We start from the raw sequence: 16,017 nt of genomic DNA on the forward strand, positions 1-16,017 counted from the left end.
GCAACCCTTTTCCATGAAAGTGTTTCTCGCCAGTCACTGCTTAGGGCTACATCAAGAGGAAACAAAACATAGAGATAGAATCTGAAACTACTTTACTGTGTCAAGTTTCAAGAAGCTAGCACAAACCGTGTTGGATTCAGAGTTCCAAATACATGTATCAATATAGGAGAAAACAGAGTGAAACCTAAAAATTCAAACTGTTACTGGAAATGAACGCTTCAACATAGAAGAACGAAATTTAGGGAACCAAGTCGCCTTCGTGTACTGATCATTACGTGAAAGTATCATCCAGTTTGGGTGAAAAAATATTGGCTGAGATTTCTGGAGATTCGTAATTTTTTGAAGCTTGGCAACCCCTTTCCATGAAAGTGTTTCTCGCCAGTCACTGCTTAGGGCTACATCAAGAGGAAACAAAACATAGTGATGGAACGTGGAACTACTTTACTGTGTCAAGTTTCAAGAAGCTAGCACAAATCGTGTTGGATTTAGAGTTCCAAATACATGTATCAATATAGGAGAAAACAGAGTGAAACCTAAAAATTCAAACTGTTACTGGAAATGAACGCTTCAACATAGAAGAACGAAATTTGGGGAACCAAGTCGCCTTAGTGTACTGATCATTACCTGAAAGTATCATCCAGTTTGGGTGAAAAAATATTGGCTGAGATTTCTGGAGATTCGTAAGTTTTGGAAGCTTGGCAACCCCTTTCCATGACAGCCTTTCTCGCCAGTCACTGCTTAGGGCTACATCACGAGGAAACAAAACATAGAGATAGAACGTGAAACTACTTTACTGTGTCAAGTTTCAAGAAGCTAGCACAAACCGTGTTGGATTCAGAGTTCCAAATATATGTATCAATATAGAAGAAAACAGTGTGAAACCTAAAAATTCAAACTGTTACTGGAAATGAACGCTTCAGCATACAAGAACGAAATTTGGGGAACCAAGTTGCCTTAGTGTACTGATCATTACCTGAAAGTATCATCCAGTTTGGGTGAAAAAATATTTGCTGAGATTTCTGGAGATTCGTAATTTTTGGAAGCTTGGCAACCCCTTTCCATGAAAGTGTTTCTCGCCAGTCAGTGATTAGGGCTACATCAAGAGGAAACAAAACATAGAGATAGAACGTGAAACTACTTTACTGTGTCAAGTTTCAAGAAGCTAGCACAAACCGTGTTGGATTTAGAGTTCCAAATACATGTATCAATATAGGAGAAAACAGAGTGAAACCTAAAAATTCAAACTGTTACTGGAAATGAACGCTTCAACATAGAAGAACAAAATTTGGGGAACCAAGTCGCCTTAGTGTACTGATCATTACCTGAAAGTATCATCCAGTTTGGGTGAAAAAATATTTGCTGAGATTTCTGGAGATTCGTAATTTTTGGAAGCTTGGCAACCCCTTTCCATGAAAGTGTTTCTCGCCAGTCAGTGATTAGGGCTACATCAAGAGGAAACAAAACATAGAGATAGAACGTGAAACTACTTTACTGTGTCAAGTTTCAAGAAGCTAGCACAAACCGTGTTGGATTTAGAGTTCCAAATACATGTATCAATATAGGAGAAAACAGAGTGAAACCTAAAAATTCAAACTGTTACTGGAAATGAACGCTTCAACATAGAAGAACGAAATTTGGGGAACCAAGTCGCCTTAGTGTACTGATCATTACCTGAAAGTATCATCCAGTTTGGGTGAAAAAATATTTGCTGAGATTTCTGGAGATTCGTAATTTTTTGAAGCTTGGCAACCCCTTTCAATGAAAGTGTTTCTTGCCAGTCACTGCTTAGGGCTACATCAAGAGGAAACAAAACATAGAGATAGAACCTGAAACTACTTTACTGTGTCAAGTTTCAAGAAACTAGCACAAACCGTGTTGTGTTTAGAGTTACAAATACATGTATCAATATAGGAGAAAACAGAGTGAAACCTAAAAATTCAAACTGTTACTGGAAATGAACGCTTCAGCATAGAAGAACGAAATTTGGGGAACCAAGTCGCGTTAGTGTACTGATCATTACCTGAAAGTATCATCCACTTTGGGTGAAAAAAATATTTGCTGAGATTTCTGGAGATTCGTAATTTTTTGAAGCTTGGCAACCCCTTTCCATGAAAGTGTTTCTCGCCAGTCACTGCTTAGGGCTACATCAAGAGGAAACAAAACATAGAGATGGAACGTGGAACTACTTTACTGTGTCAAGTTTCAAGAAGCTAGCACAAACCGTGTTGGATTTAGAGTTCCAAATACATGTATCAATATAGGAGAAAACAGAGTGAAACCTAAAAATTCAAACTGTTACTGGAAATGAACGCTTCAACATAGAAGAACGAAATTTGGGGAACCAAGTCGCCTTAGTGTACTGATCATTACCTGAAAGTATCATCCAGTTTGGGTGAAAAAATATTGGCTGAGATTTCTGGAGATTCGTAATTTTTGGAAGCTTGGCAACCCCTTTCCATGAAAGCCTTTCTCGCCAGTCACTGCTTAGGGCTACATCAAGAGGAAACAAAACATAGAGATAGAACGTGAAACTACTTTACTGTGTCAAGTTTCAAGAAGCTAGCACAAACCGTGTTGGATTCAGAGTTCCAAATATATGTATCAATATAGAAGAAAACAGTGTGAAACCTAAAAATTCAAACTGTTACTGGAAATAAACGCTTCAGCATACAAGAACGAAATTTGGGGAACCAAGTTGCCTTAGTGTACTGATCATTACCTGAAAGTATCATCCAGTTTGGGTGAAAAAATATTTGCTGAGATTTCTGGAGATTCGTAATTTTTGGAAGCTTGGCAACCCCTTCCCATGAAAGTGTTTCTCGCCAGTCAGTGATTAGGGCTACATCAAGAGGAAACAAAACATAGAGATAGAACGTGAAACTACTTTACTGTGTCAAGTTTCAAGAAGCTAGCACAAACCGTGTTGGATTCAGAGTTCCAAATACATGTATCAATATAGGAGAAAACAGAGTGAAACCTAAAAATTCAAACTGTTACTGGAAATGAACGCTTCAACATAGAAGAACAAAATTTGGGGAACCAAGTTGCCTTAGTGTACTGATCATTACCTGAAAGTATCATCCAGTTTGAGTGAAAAAATATTTGCTGAGATTTCTGGAGATTCGTAATTTTTGGAAGCTTGGCAACCCCTTTCCATGAAAGTGTTTCTCGCCAGTCAGTGATTAGGGCTACATCAAGAGGAAACAAAACATAGAGATAGAACGTGAAACTACTTTACTGTGTCAAGTTTCAAGAAGCTAGCACAAACCGTGTTGGATTTAGAGTTCCAAATACATGTATCAATATAGGAGAAAACAGAGTGAAACCTAAAAATTCAAACTGTTACTGGAAATGAACGCTTCAACATAGAAGAACGAAATTTGGGGAACCAAGTCGCCTTAGTGTACTGATCATTACCTGAAAGTATCATCCAGTTTGGGTGAAAAAATATTTGCTGAGATTTCTGGAGATTCGTAATTTTTGGAAGCCTGGCAACCCCTTTCCATGAAAGTGTTTCTCGCCAGTCACTGCTTAGGGCTACATCAAGAGGAAACAAAACATAGAGATAGAACCTGAAACTACTTTACTGTGTCAAGTTTCAAGAAACTAGCACAAACCGTGTTGTGTTTAGAGTTCCAAATACATGTGTCAATATAGAAGAAAACAGAGTGAAACCTAAAAATTCAAACTGTTACTGGAAATGAACTCTTCAGCATAGAAGAACGAAATTTGGGGAACCAAGTCGCGTTAGTGTACTGATCATTACCTGAAAGTATCATCCAGTTTGGGTGAAAAAATATTGGCTGAGATTTCTGGAGATTCGTAATTTTTGGAAGCTTGGCAACCCTTTTCCATGAAAGTGTTTCTCGCCAGTCACTGCTTAGGGCTACATCAAGAGGAAACAAAACATAGAGATAGAACCTGAAACTACTTTACTGTGTCAAGTTTTAAGAAGCTAGTACAAACCGTGTTGGATTCAGAGTTCCAAATACATGTATCAATATAGGAGAAAACAGAGTGAAACCTAAAAATTCAAACTGTTACTGGAAATGAACGCTTCAAAATAGAAGAACGAAATTTGGGGAACCAAGTCGCCTTAGTTTACTGATCATTACCTGAAAGTATCATCCAGTTTGGGTGAAAAAATATTGGCTGAGATTTCTGCAGATTCGTAATTTTTGGAAGCTTGGCAACCCCTTTCCATGAAAGTGTTTCTCGCCAGTCACGCTTAGGGCTACATCAAGAGGAAACAAAACATATAGATAGAACGTGGAACTACTTTACTGTGTCAAGTTTCACGAAGCTAGCACAAACCGTGTTGGATTTAGAGTTCCAAATACATGTATCAATATAGGAGAAAACAGAGTGAAACCTAAAAATTCAAACTGTTACTGGAAATGAACGCTTCAACATACAAGAACGAAATTTGGGGAACCAAGTCGCCTTAGTGTACTGATCATTACCTGAAAGTATCATCCAGTTTGGGTGAAAAAATATTTGCTGAGATTTCTGGAGATTCGTAATTTTTGGAAGCCTGGCAACCCCTTTCCATGAAAGTGTTTCTCGCCAGTCACTGCTTAGGGCTACATCAAGAGGAAACAAAACATAGAGATAGAACCTGAAACTACTTTACTGTGTCAAGTTTCAAGAAACTAGCACAAACCGTGTTGTGTTTAGAGTTCCAAATACATGTGTCAATATAGGAGAAAACAGAGTGAAACCTAAAAATTCAAACTGTTACTGGAAATGAACTCTTCAGCATAGAAGAACGAAATTTGGGGAACCAAGTCGCGTTAGTGTACTGATCATTACCTGAAAGTATCATCCAGTTTGGGTGAAAAAATATTGGCTGAGATTTCTGGAGATTCGTAATTTTTGGAAGCTTGGCAACCCTTTTCCATGAAAGTGTTTCTCGCCAGTCACTGCTTAGGGCTACATCAAGAGGAAACAAAACATAGAGATAGAACCTGAAACTACTTTACTGTGTCAAGTTTCAAGAAGCTAGTACAAACCGTGTTGGATTCAGAGTTCCAAATACATGTATCAATATAGGAGAAAACAGAGTGAAACCTAAAAATTCAAACTGTTACTGGAAATGAACGCTTCAAAATAGAAGAACGAAATTTGGGGAACCAAGTCGCCTTAGTTTACTGATCATTACCTGAAAGTATCATCCAGTTTGGGTGAAAAAATATTGGCTGAGATTTCTGCAGATTCGTAATTTTTGGAAGCTTGGCAACCCCTTTCCATGAAAGTGTTTCTCGCCAGTCACGCTTAGGGCTACATCAAGAGGAAACAAAACATATAGATAGAACGTGGAACTACTTTACTGTGTCAAGTTTCACGAAGCTAGCACAAACCGTGTTGGATTTAGAGTTCCAAATACATGTATCAATATAGGAGAAAACAGAGTGAAACCTAAAAATTCAAACTGTTACTGGAAATGAACGCTTCAACATACAAGAACGAAATTTGGGGAACCAAGTCGCCTTAGTGTACTGATCATTACCTGAAAGTATCATCCAGTTTGGGTGAAAAAATATTGGCTGAGGTTTCTGGAGATTCGTAATTTTTGGAAGCTTGGCAACCCCTTTCCATGAAAGCCTTTCTCGCCAGTCACTGCTTAGGGCTACATCAAGAGGAAACAAAACATAGAGATAGAACGTGAAACTACTTTACTGTGTCAAGTTTCAAGAAGCTAGCACAAACCGTGTTGGATTCAGAGTTCCAAATATATGTATCAATATAGGAGAAAACAGTGTGAAACCTAAAAATTCAAACTGTTACTGGAAATGAACGCTTCAGCATACAAGAACGAAATTTGGGGAACCAAGTTGCCTTAGTGTACTGATCATTACCTGAAAGTATCATCCAGTTTGGGTGAAAAAATATTTGCTGAGATTTCTGGAGTTTCATAGTTTTTGGAAGCTTGGCAACCCCTTTCCATGAAAGTGTTTCTCGCCAGTCAGTGATTAGGGCTACATCAAGAGGAAACAAAACATAGAGATAGAACGTGAAACTACTTTACTGTGTCAAGTTTCAAGAAGCTAGCACACACCGTGTTGGATTTAGAGTTCCAAATACATGTATCAATATAGGAGAAAACAGAGTGAAACCTAAAAATTCAAACTGTTACTGGAAATGAACGCTTCAACATAGAAGAACGAAATTTGGGAAACCAAGTCGCCTTCGTGTACTCATCATTACCTGAAAGTATCATCCAGTTTGGGTGAAAAAATATTGGCTTAGATTTCTGGAGATTCGTAATTTTTGGAAGCTTGGCAACCCCTTTCCATGAAAGTGTTTCTCGCCAGTCACTTCTTAGGGCTACATCAAGAGGAAACAAAACATAGAGATAGAACCTGAAACTACTTTACTGTGTCAAGTTTCAAGAAACTAGCACAAACCGTGTTGTGTTTAGAGTTCCAAATACATGTATCAATATAAGAGAAAACACAGTGAAACCTAAAAATTCAAACTGTTACTGGAAATGAACGCTTCAGCATAGAAGAACGAAATTTGGGGAACCAAGTCGCCTTAGTGTACTGATCATTAGCTGAAAGTATCATCCAGGTTGGGTGAAAAAATATTGGCTGAGATTTCTGGAGATTCGTAATTTTTGGAAGCTTGGCAACCCTTTTCCATGAAAGTGTTTCTCGCCAGTCACTGCTTAGGGCTACATCAAGAGGAAACAAAACATAGAGATAGAATCTGAAACTACTTTACTGTGTCAAGTTTCAAGAAGCTAGCACAAACCGTGTTGGATTCAGAGTTCCAAATACATGTATCAATATAGGAGAAAACAGAGTGAAACCTAAAAATTCAAACTGTTACTGGAAATGAACGCTTCAACATAGAAGAACGAAATTTAGGGAACCAAGTCGCCTTCGTGTACTGATCATTACGTGAAAGTATCATCCAGTTTGGGTGAAAAAATATTGGCTGAGATTTCTGGAGATTCGTAATTTTTTGAAGCTTGGCAACCCCTTTCCATGAAAGTGTTTCTCGCCAGTCACTGCTTAGGGCTACATCAAGAGGAAACAAAACATAGTGATGGAACGTGGAACTACTTTACTGTGTCAAGTTTCAAGAAGCTAGCACAAATCGTGTTGGATTTAGAGTTCCAAATACATGTATCAATATAGGAGAAAACAGAGTGAAACCTAAAAATTCAAACTGTTACTGGAAATGAACGCTTCAACATAGAAGAACGAAATTTGGGGAACCAAGTCGCCTTAGTGTACTGATCATTACCTGAAAGTATCATCCAGTTTGGGTGAAAAAATATTGGCTGAGATTTCTGGAGATTCGTAAGTTTTGGAAGCTTGGCAACCCCTTTCCATGACAGCCTTTCTCGCCAGTCACTGCTTAGGGCTACATCACGAGGAAACAAAACATAGAGATAGAACGTGAAACTACTTTACTGTGTCAAGTTTCAAGAAGCTAGCACAAACCGTGTTGGATTCAGAGTTCCAAATATATGTATCAATATAGAAGAAAACAGTGTGAAACCTAAAAATTCAAACTGTTACTGGAAATGAACGCTTCAGCATACAAGAACGAAATTTGGGGAACCAAGTTGCCTTAGTGTACTGATCATTACCTGAAAGTATCATCCAGTTTGGGTGAAAAAATATTTGCTGAGATTTCTGGAGATTCGTAATTTTTGGAAGCTTGGCAACCCCTTTCCATGAAAGTGTTTCTCGCCAGTCAGTGATTAGGGCTACATCAAGAGGAAACAAAACATAGAGATAGAACGTGAAACTACTTTACTGTGTCAAGTTTCAAGAAGCTAGCACAAACCGTGTTGGATTTAGAGTTCCAAATACATGTATCAATATAGGAGAAAACAGAGTGAAACCTAAAAATTCAAACTGTTACTGGAAATGAACGCTTCAACATAGAAGAACAAAATTTGGGGAACCAAGTCGCCTTAGTGTACTGATCATTACCTGAAAGTATCATCCAGTTTGGGTGAAAAAATATTTGCTGAGATTTCTGGAGATTCGTAATTTTTGGAAGCTTGGCAACCCCTTTCCATGAAAGTGTTTCTCGCCAGTCAGTGATTAGGGCTACATCAAGAGGAAACAAAACATAGAGATAGAACGTGAAACTACTTTACTGTGTCAAGTTTCAAGAAGCTAGCACAAACCGTGTTGGATTTAGAGTTCCAAATACATGTATCAATATAGGAGAAAACAGAGTGAAACCTAAAAATTCAAACTGTTACTGGAAATGAACGCTTCAACATAGAAGAACGAAATTTGGGGAACCAAGTCGCCTTAGTGTACTGATCATTACCTGAAAGTATCATCCAGTTTGGGTGAAAAAATATTTGCTGAGATTTCTGGAGATTCGTAATTTTTTGAAGCTTGGCAACCCCTTTCAATGAAAGTGTTTCTTGCCAGTCACTGCTTAGGGCTACATCAAGAGGAAACAAAACATAGAGATAGAACCTGAAACTACTTTACTGTGTCAAGTTTCAAGAAACTAGCACAAACCGTGTTGTGTTTAGAGTTACAAATACATGTATCAATATAGGAGAAAACAGAGTGAAACCTAAAAATTCAAACTGTTACTGGAAATGAACGCTTCAGCATAGAAGAACGAAATTTGGGGAACCAAGTCGCGTTAGTGTACTGATCATTACCTGAAAGTATCATCCACTTTGGGTGAAAAAATATTGGCTGAGATTTCTGGAGATTCGTAATTTTTGGAAGCTTGGCAACCCTTTTCCATGAAAGCCTTTCTCGCCAGTCACTGCTTAGGGCTACATCAAGAGGAAACAAAACATAGAGATAGAACCTGAAACTACTTTACTGTGTCAAGTTTCAAGAAGCTAGCACAAACCGTGTTGGATTCAGAGTTCCAAATATATGTATCAATATAGGAGAAAACAGTGTGAAACCTAAAAATTCAAACTGTTACTGGAAATGAACTCTTCAGCATACAAGAACGAAATTTGGGGAACCAAGTTGCCTTAGTGTACTGATCATTACCTGAAAGTATCATCCAGTTTGGGTGAAAAAATATTTGCTGAGATTTCTGGAGTTTCATAATTTTTGGAAGCTTGGCAACCCCTTTCCATGAAAGTGTTTCTCGCCAGTCAGTGATTAGGGCTACATCAAGAGGAAACAAAACATAGAGATAGAACGTGAAACTACTTTACTGTGTCAAGTTTCAAGAAGCTAGCACAAACCGTGTTGGATTTAGAGTTCCAAATACATGTATCAATATAGGAGAAAACAGAGTGAAACCTAAAAATTCAAACTGTTACTGGAAATGAACGCTTCAACATAGAAGAACGAAATTTGGGAAACCAAGTCGCCTTCGTGTACTCATCATTACCTGAAAGTATCATCCAGTTTGGGTGAAAAAATATTGGCTGAGATTTCTGGAGATTCGTAATTTTTGGAAGCTTGGCAACCCCTTTCCATGAAAGTGTTTCTCGCCAGTCACTTCTTAGGGCTACATCAAGAGGAAACAAAACATAGAGATAGAACCTGAAACTACTTTACTGTGTCAAGTTTCAAGAAACTAGCACAAACCGTGTTGTGTTTAGAGTTCCAAATACATGTATCAATATAGGAGAAAACAGAGTGAAACCTAAAAATTCAAACTGTTACTGGAAATGAACGCTTCAGCATAGAAGAACGAAATTTGGGGAACCAAGTCGCGTTAGTGTACTGATCATTACCTGAAAGTATCATCCACTTTGGGTGAAAAAATATTTGCTGAGATTTCTGGAGTTTCGTAATTTTTGGAAGCTTGGCAACCCCTTTCCATTAAAGTGTTTCTCGCCAGTCACTGCTTAGGGCTACATCAAGAGGAAACAAAACATAGAGATAGAACGTGAAACTACTTTACTGTGTCAAGTTTCAAGAAGTGAGCACAAACCGTGTTGGATTTAGAGTTCCAAATACATCTATCAATATAGGGGAAAACAGAGTGAAACCTAAAAATTCAAACTGTTACTGGAATTGAACGCTTCAACATAGAAGAACGAAATTTGGGGAACCAAGTCGCCTTCGTGTACTGATCATTACCTGAAAGTATCATCCAGTTTGGGTGAAAAAATATTCGCTGGGATTTCTGGAGATTCGTAATTTTTGGAAGCTTGGCAACCCCTTTCCATGAAAGTGTTTCTCGCCAGTCACTGCTTAGGGCTACATCAAGAGGAAACAAAACATAGAGATAGAACCTGAAACTACTTTACTGTGTCAAGTTTCAAGAAACTAGCACAAACCGTGTTGTGTTTAGAGTTCCAAATACATGTATCAATATAGGAGAAAACAGAGTGAAACCTAAAAATTCAAACTGTTACTGGAAATGAACGCTTCAGCATAGAAGAACGAAATTTGGGGAATCAAGTCGCCTTCGTGTACTCATCATTACCTGAAAGTATCATCCAGTTTGGGTGAAAAAATATTGGCTGAGATTTCTGGAGATTCGTAATTTTTAGAAGCTTGGCAACCGCTTTCCATGAAAGTGTTTCTCGCCAGTCACTGCTTAGGGCTACATCAAGAGGAAACAAAACATAGAGATAGAACCTGAAACTACTTTACTGTGTCAAGTTTCAAGAAACTAGCACAAACCGTGTTGTGTTTAGAGTTCCAAATACATGTATCAATATAGGAGAAAACAGAGTGAAACCTAAAAATTCAAACTGTTACTGGAAATGAACGCTTCAGCATAGAAGAACGAAATTTGGGGAACCAAGTCGCCTTAGTGTACTGATCATTACCTGAAAGTATCATCCAGTTTGGGTGAAAAAATATTTGCTGAGATTTCTGGAGATTCGTAATTTTTGGAAGCTTGGCAACCCCTTTCCATGAAAGTGTTTCTCGCCAGTCACTGCTTAGGGCTACATCAAGAGGAAACAAAACATAGGGATAGAACCTGAAACTACTTTACTGTGTCAAGTTTCAAGAAACTAGCACAAACCGTGTTGTGTTTAGAGTTACAAATACATGTATCAATATAGGAGAAAACAGAGTGAAACCTAAAAATTCAAACTGTTACTGGAAATGAACGCTTCAGCATAGAAGAACGAAATTTGGGGAACCAAGTCGCGTTAGTGTACTGATCATTACCTGAAAGTATCATCCACTTTGGGTGAAAAAATATTTGCTGAGATTTCTGGAGTTTCGTAATTTTTGGAAGCTTGGCAACCCCTTTCCATGAAAGTGTTTCTCGCCAGTCACTGCTTAGGGCTACATCAAGAGGAAACAAAACATAGAGATAGAACCTGAAACTACTTTACTGTGTCAAGTTTCAAGAAGTGAGCACAAACCGTGTTGGATTTAGAGTTCCAAATACTTCTATCAATATAGGGGAAAACAGAGTGAAACCTAAAAATTCAAACTGTTACTGGAATTGAACGCTTCAACATAGAAGAACGAAATTTGGGGAACCAAGTCGCCTTCGTGTACTGATCATTACCTGAAAGTATCATCCAGTTTGGGTGAAAAAATATTCGCTGAGATTTCTGGAGATTCGTAATTTTTGGAAGCTTGGCAACCCCTTTCCATGAAAGTGTTTCTCGGCAGTCACTGCTTAGGGCTACATCAAGAGGAAACAAAACATAGAGATAGAACGTGAAACTACTTTACTGTGTCAAGTTTCAAGAAGCTAGCACAAACCGTGTTGGATTTAGAGTTCCAAATACATGTATCAATATAGGAGAAAACAGAGTGAAACCTAAAAATTCAAACTGTTACTGGAAATGAACGCTTCAACATAGAAGAACGAAATTTGGGGAATCAAGTCGCCTTCGTGTACTCATCATTACCTGAAAGTATCATCCACTTTGGGTGAAAAAATTTTGGCTGAGATTTCTGGAGATTCGTAATTTTTGGAAGCCTGGAAACCCCTTTCCATGAAAGTGTTTCTCGCCAGTCACTGCTTAGGGCTACATCAAGAGGAAACAAAACATAGAGATAGAACCTGAAACTACTTTACTGTGTCAAGTTTCAAGAAACTAGCACAAACCGTGTTGTGTTTAGAGTTCCAAATACATGTATCAATATAGGAGAAAACAGAGTGAAACCTAAAAATTCAAACTGTTACTGGAAATGAACTCTTCAGCATAGAAGAACGAAATTTGGGGAACCAAGTCGCGTTAGTGTACTGATCATTACCTGAAAGTATCATCCAGTTTGGGTGAAAAAATATTGGCTGAGATTTCTGGAGATTCGTAATTTTTGGAAGCTTGGCAACCCCTTTCCATGAAAGTGTTTCTCGCCAGTCAGTGATTAGGGCTACATCAAGAGGAAACAAAACATAGAGATAGAACGTGAAACTACTTTACTGTGTGAAGTTTCAAGAAGCTAGTACAAACCGTGTTGGATTCAGAGTTCCAAATACATGTATCAATATAGGAGAAAACAGAGTGAAACCTAAAAATTCAAACTGTTACTGGAAATGAACGCTTCAAAATAGAAGAACGAAATTTGGGGAACCAAGTCGCCTTAGTGTACTGATCATTACCTGAAAGTATCATCCAGTTTGGGTGAAAAAATATTGGCTGAGATTTCTGCAGATTCGTAATTTTTGGAAGCTTGGCAACCCCTTTCCATGAAAGTGTTTCTCGCCAGTCACGCTTAGGGCTACATCAAGAGGAAACAAAACATATAGATAGAACGTGGAACTACTTTACTGTGTCAAGTTTCACGAAGCTAGCACAAACCGTGTTGGATTTAGAGTTCCAAATACATGTATCAATATAGGAGAAAACAGAGTGAAACCTAAAAATTCAAACTGTTACTGGAAATGAACGCTTCAACATAGAAGAACGAAATTTGGGGAACCAAGTCGCCTTAGTGTACTGATCATTACCTGAAAGTATCATCCAGTTTGGGTGAAAAAATATTGGCTGAGGTTTCTGGAGATTCGTAATTTTTGGAAGCTTGGCAACCCCTTTCCATGAAAGCCTTTCTCGCCAGTCACTGCTTAGGGCTACATCAAGAGGAAACAAAACATAGAGATAGAACGTGAAACTACTTTACTGTGTCAAGTTTCAAGAAGCTAGCACAAACCGTGTTGGATTCAGAGTTCCAAATATATGTATCAATATAGGAGAAAACAGTGTGAAACCTAAAAATTCAAACTGTTACTGGAAATGAACGCTTCAGCATACAAGAACGAAATTTGGGGAACCAAGTTGCCTTAGTGTACTGATCATTACCTGAAAGTATCATCCAGTTTGGGTGAAAAAATATTTGCTGAGATTTCTGGAGTTTCATAATTTTTGGAAGCTTGGCAACCCCTTTCCATGAAAGTGTTTCTCGCCAGTCAGTGATTAGGGCTACATCAAGAGGAAACAAAACATAGAGATAGAACGTGAAACTACTTTACTGTGTCAAGTTTCAAGAAGCTAGCACACACCGTGTTGGATTTAGAGTTCCAAATACATGTATCAATATAGGAGAAAACAGAGTGAAACCTAAAAATTCAAACTGTTACTGGAAATGAACGCTTCAACATAGAAGAACGAAATTTGGGAAACCAAGTCGCCTTCGTGTACTCATCATTACCTGAAAGTATCATCAAGTTTGGGTGAAAAAATATTGGCTGAGATTTCTGGAGATTCGTAATTTTTGGAAGCTTGGCAACCCCTTTCCATGAAAGTGTTTCTCGCCAGTCACTTCTTAGGGCTACATCAAGAGGAAACAAAACATAGAGATAGAACCTGAAACTACTTTACTGTGTCAAGTTTCAAGAAACTAGCACAAACCGTGTTGTGTTTAGAGTTCCAAATACATGTATCAATATAAGAGAAAACACAGTGAAACCTAAAAATTCAAACTGTTACTGGAAATGAACGCTTCAGCATAGAAGAACGAAATTTGGGGAACCAAGTCGCCTTAGTGTACTGATCATTAGCTGAAAGTATCATCCAGGTTGGGTGAAAAAATATTGGCTGAGATTTCTGGAGATTCGTAATTTTTGGAAGCTTGGCAACCCTTTTCCATGAAAGTGTTTCTCGCCAGTCACTGCTTAGGGCTACATCAAGAGGAAACAAAACATAGAGATAGAATCTGAAACTACTTTACTGTGTCAAGTTTCAAGAAGCTAGCACAAACCGTGTTGGATTCAGAGTTCCAAATACATGTATCAATATAGGAGAAAACAGAGTGAAACCTAAAAATTCAAACTGTTACTGGAAATGAGCGCTTCAACATAGAAGAACGAAATTTAGGGAACCAAGTCGCCTTCGTGTACTGATCATTACGTGAAAGTATCATCCAGTTTGGGTGAAAAAATATTGGCTGAGATTTCTGGAGATTCGTAATTTTTTGAAGCTTGGCAACCCCTTTCCATGAAAGTGTTTCTCGCCAGTCACTGCTTAGGGCTACATCAAGAGGAAACAAAACATAGTGATGGAACGTGGAACTACTTTACTGTGTCAAGTTTCAAGAAGCTAGCACAAACCGTGTTGGATTTAGAGTTCCAAATACATGTATCAATATAGGAGAAAACAGAGTGAAACCTAAAAATTCAAACTGTTACTGGAAATGAACGCTTCAACATAGAAGAAAGAAATTTGGGGAACCAAGTCGCCTTAGTGTACTGATCATTACCTGAAAGTATCATCCAGTTTGGGTGAAAAAATATTGGCTGAGATTTCTGGAGATTCGTAAGTTTTGGAAGCTTGGCAACCCCTTTCCATGACAGCCTTTCTCGCCAGTCACTGCTTAGGGCTACATCACGAGGAAACAAAACATAGAGATAGAACGTGAAACTACTTTACTGTGTCAAGTTTCAAGAAGCTAGCACAAACCGTGTTGGATTCAGAGTTCCAAATATATGTATCAATATAGAAGAAAACAGTGTGAAACCTAAAAATTCAAACTGTTACTGGAAATGAACGCTTCAGCATACAAGAACGAAATTTGGGGAACCAAGTTGCCTTAGTGTACTGATCATTACCTGAAAGTATCATCCAGTTTGGGTGAAAAAATATTTGCTGAGATTTCTGGAGATTCGTAATTTTTGGAAGCTTGGCAACCCCTTTCCATGAAAGTGTTTCTCGCCAGTCAGTGATTAGGGCTACATCAAGAGGAAACAAAACATAGAGATAGAACGTGAAACTACTTTACTGTGTCAAGTTTCAAGAAGCTAGCACAAACCGTGTTGGATTTAGAGTTCCAAATACATGTATCAATATAGGAGAAAACAGAGTGAAACCTAAAAATTCAAACTGTTACTGGAAATGAACGCTTCAACATAGAAGAACAAAATTTGGGGAACCAAGTCGCCTTAGTGTACTGATCATTACCTGAAAGTATCATCCAGTTTGGGTGAAAAAATATTTGCTGAGATTTCTGGAGATTCGTAATTTTTGGAAGCTTGGCAACCCCTTTCCATGAAAGTGTTTCTCGCCAGTCAGTGATTAGGGCTACATCAAGAGGAAACAAAACATAGAGATAGAACGTGAAACTACTTTACTGTGTCAAGTTTCAAGAAGCTAGCACAAACCGTGTTGGATTTAGAGTTCCAAATACATGTATCAATATAGGAGAAAACAGAGTGAAACCTAAAAATTCAAACTGTTACTGGAAATGAACGCTTCAACATAGAAGAACGAAATTTGGGGAACCAAGTCGCCTTAGTGTACTGATCATTACCTGAAAGTATCATCCAGTTTGGGTGAAAAAATATTTGCTGAGATTTCTGGAGATTCGTAATTTTTTGAAGCTTGGCAACCCCTTTCAATGAAAGTGTTTCTTGCCAGTCACTGCTTAGGGCTACATCAAGAGGAAACAAAACATAGAGATAGAACCTGAAACTACTTTACTGTGTCAAGTTTCAAGAAACTAGCACAAACCGTGTTGTGTTTAGAGTTACAAATACATGTATCAATATAGGAGAAAACAGAGTGAAACCTAAAAATTCAAACTGTTACTGGAAATGAACGCTTCAGCATAGAAGAACGAAATTTGGGGAACCAAGTCGCGTTAGTGTACTGATCATTACCTGAAAGTATCATCCACTTTGGGTGAAAAAATATTGGCT

Source organism: Spermophilus citellus (genome assembly GCF_964194105.1).
Source record: "Spermophilus citellus genome assembly, chromosome: X".
NCBI classification, from domain to species: domain Eukaryota; kingdom Metazoa; phylum Chordata; class Mammalia; order Rodentia; family Sciuridae; genus Spermophilus; species Spermophilus citellus.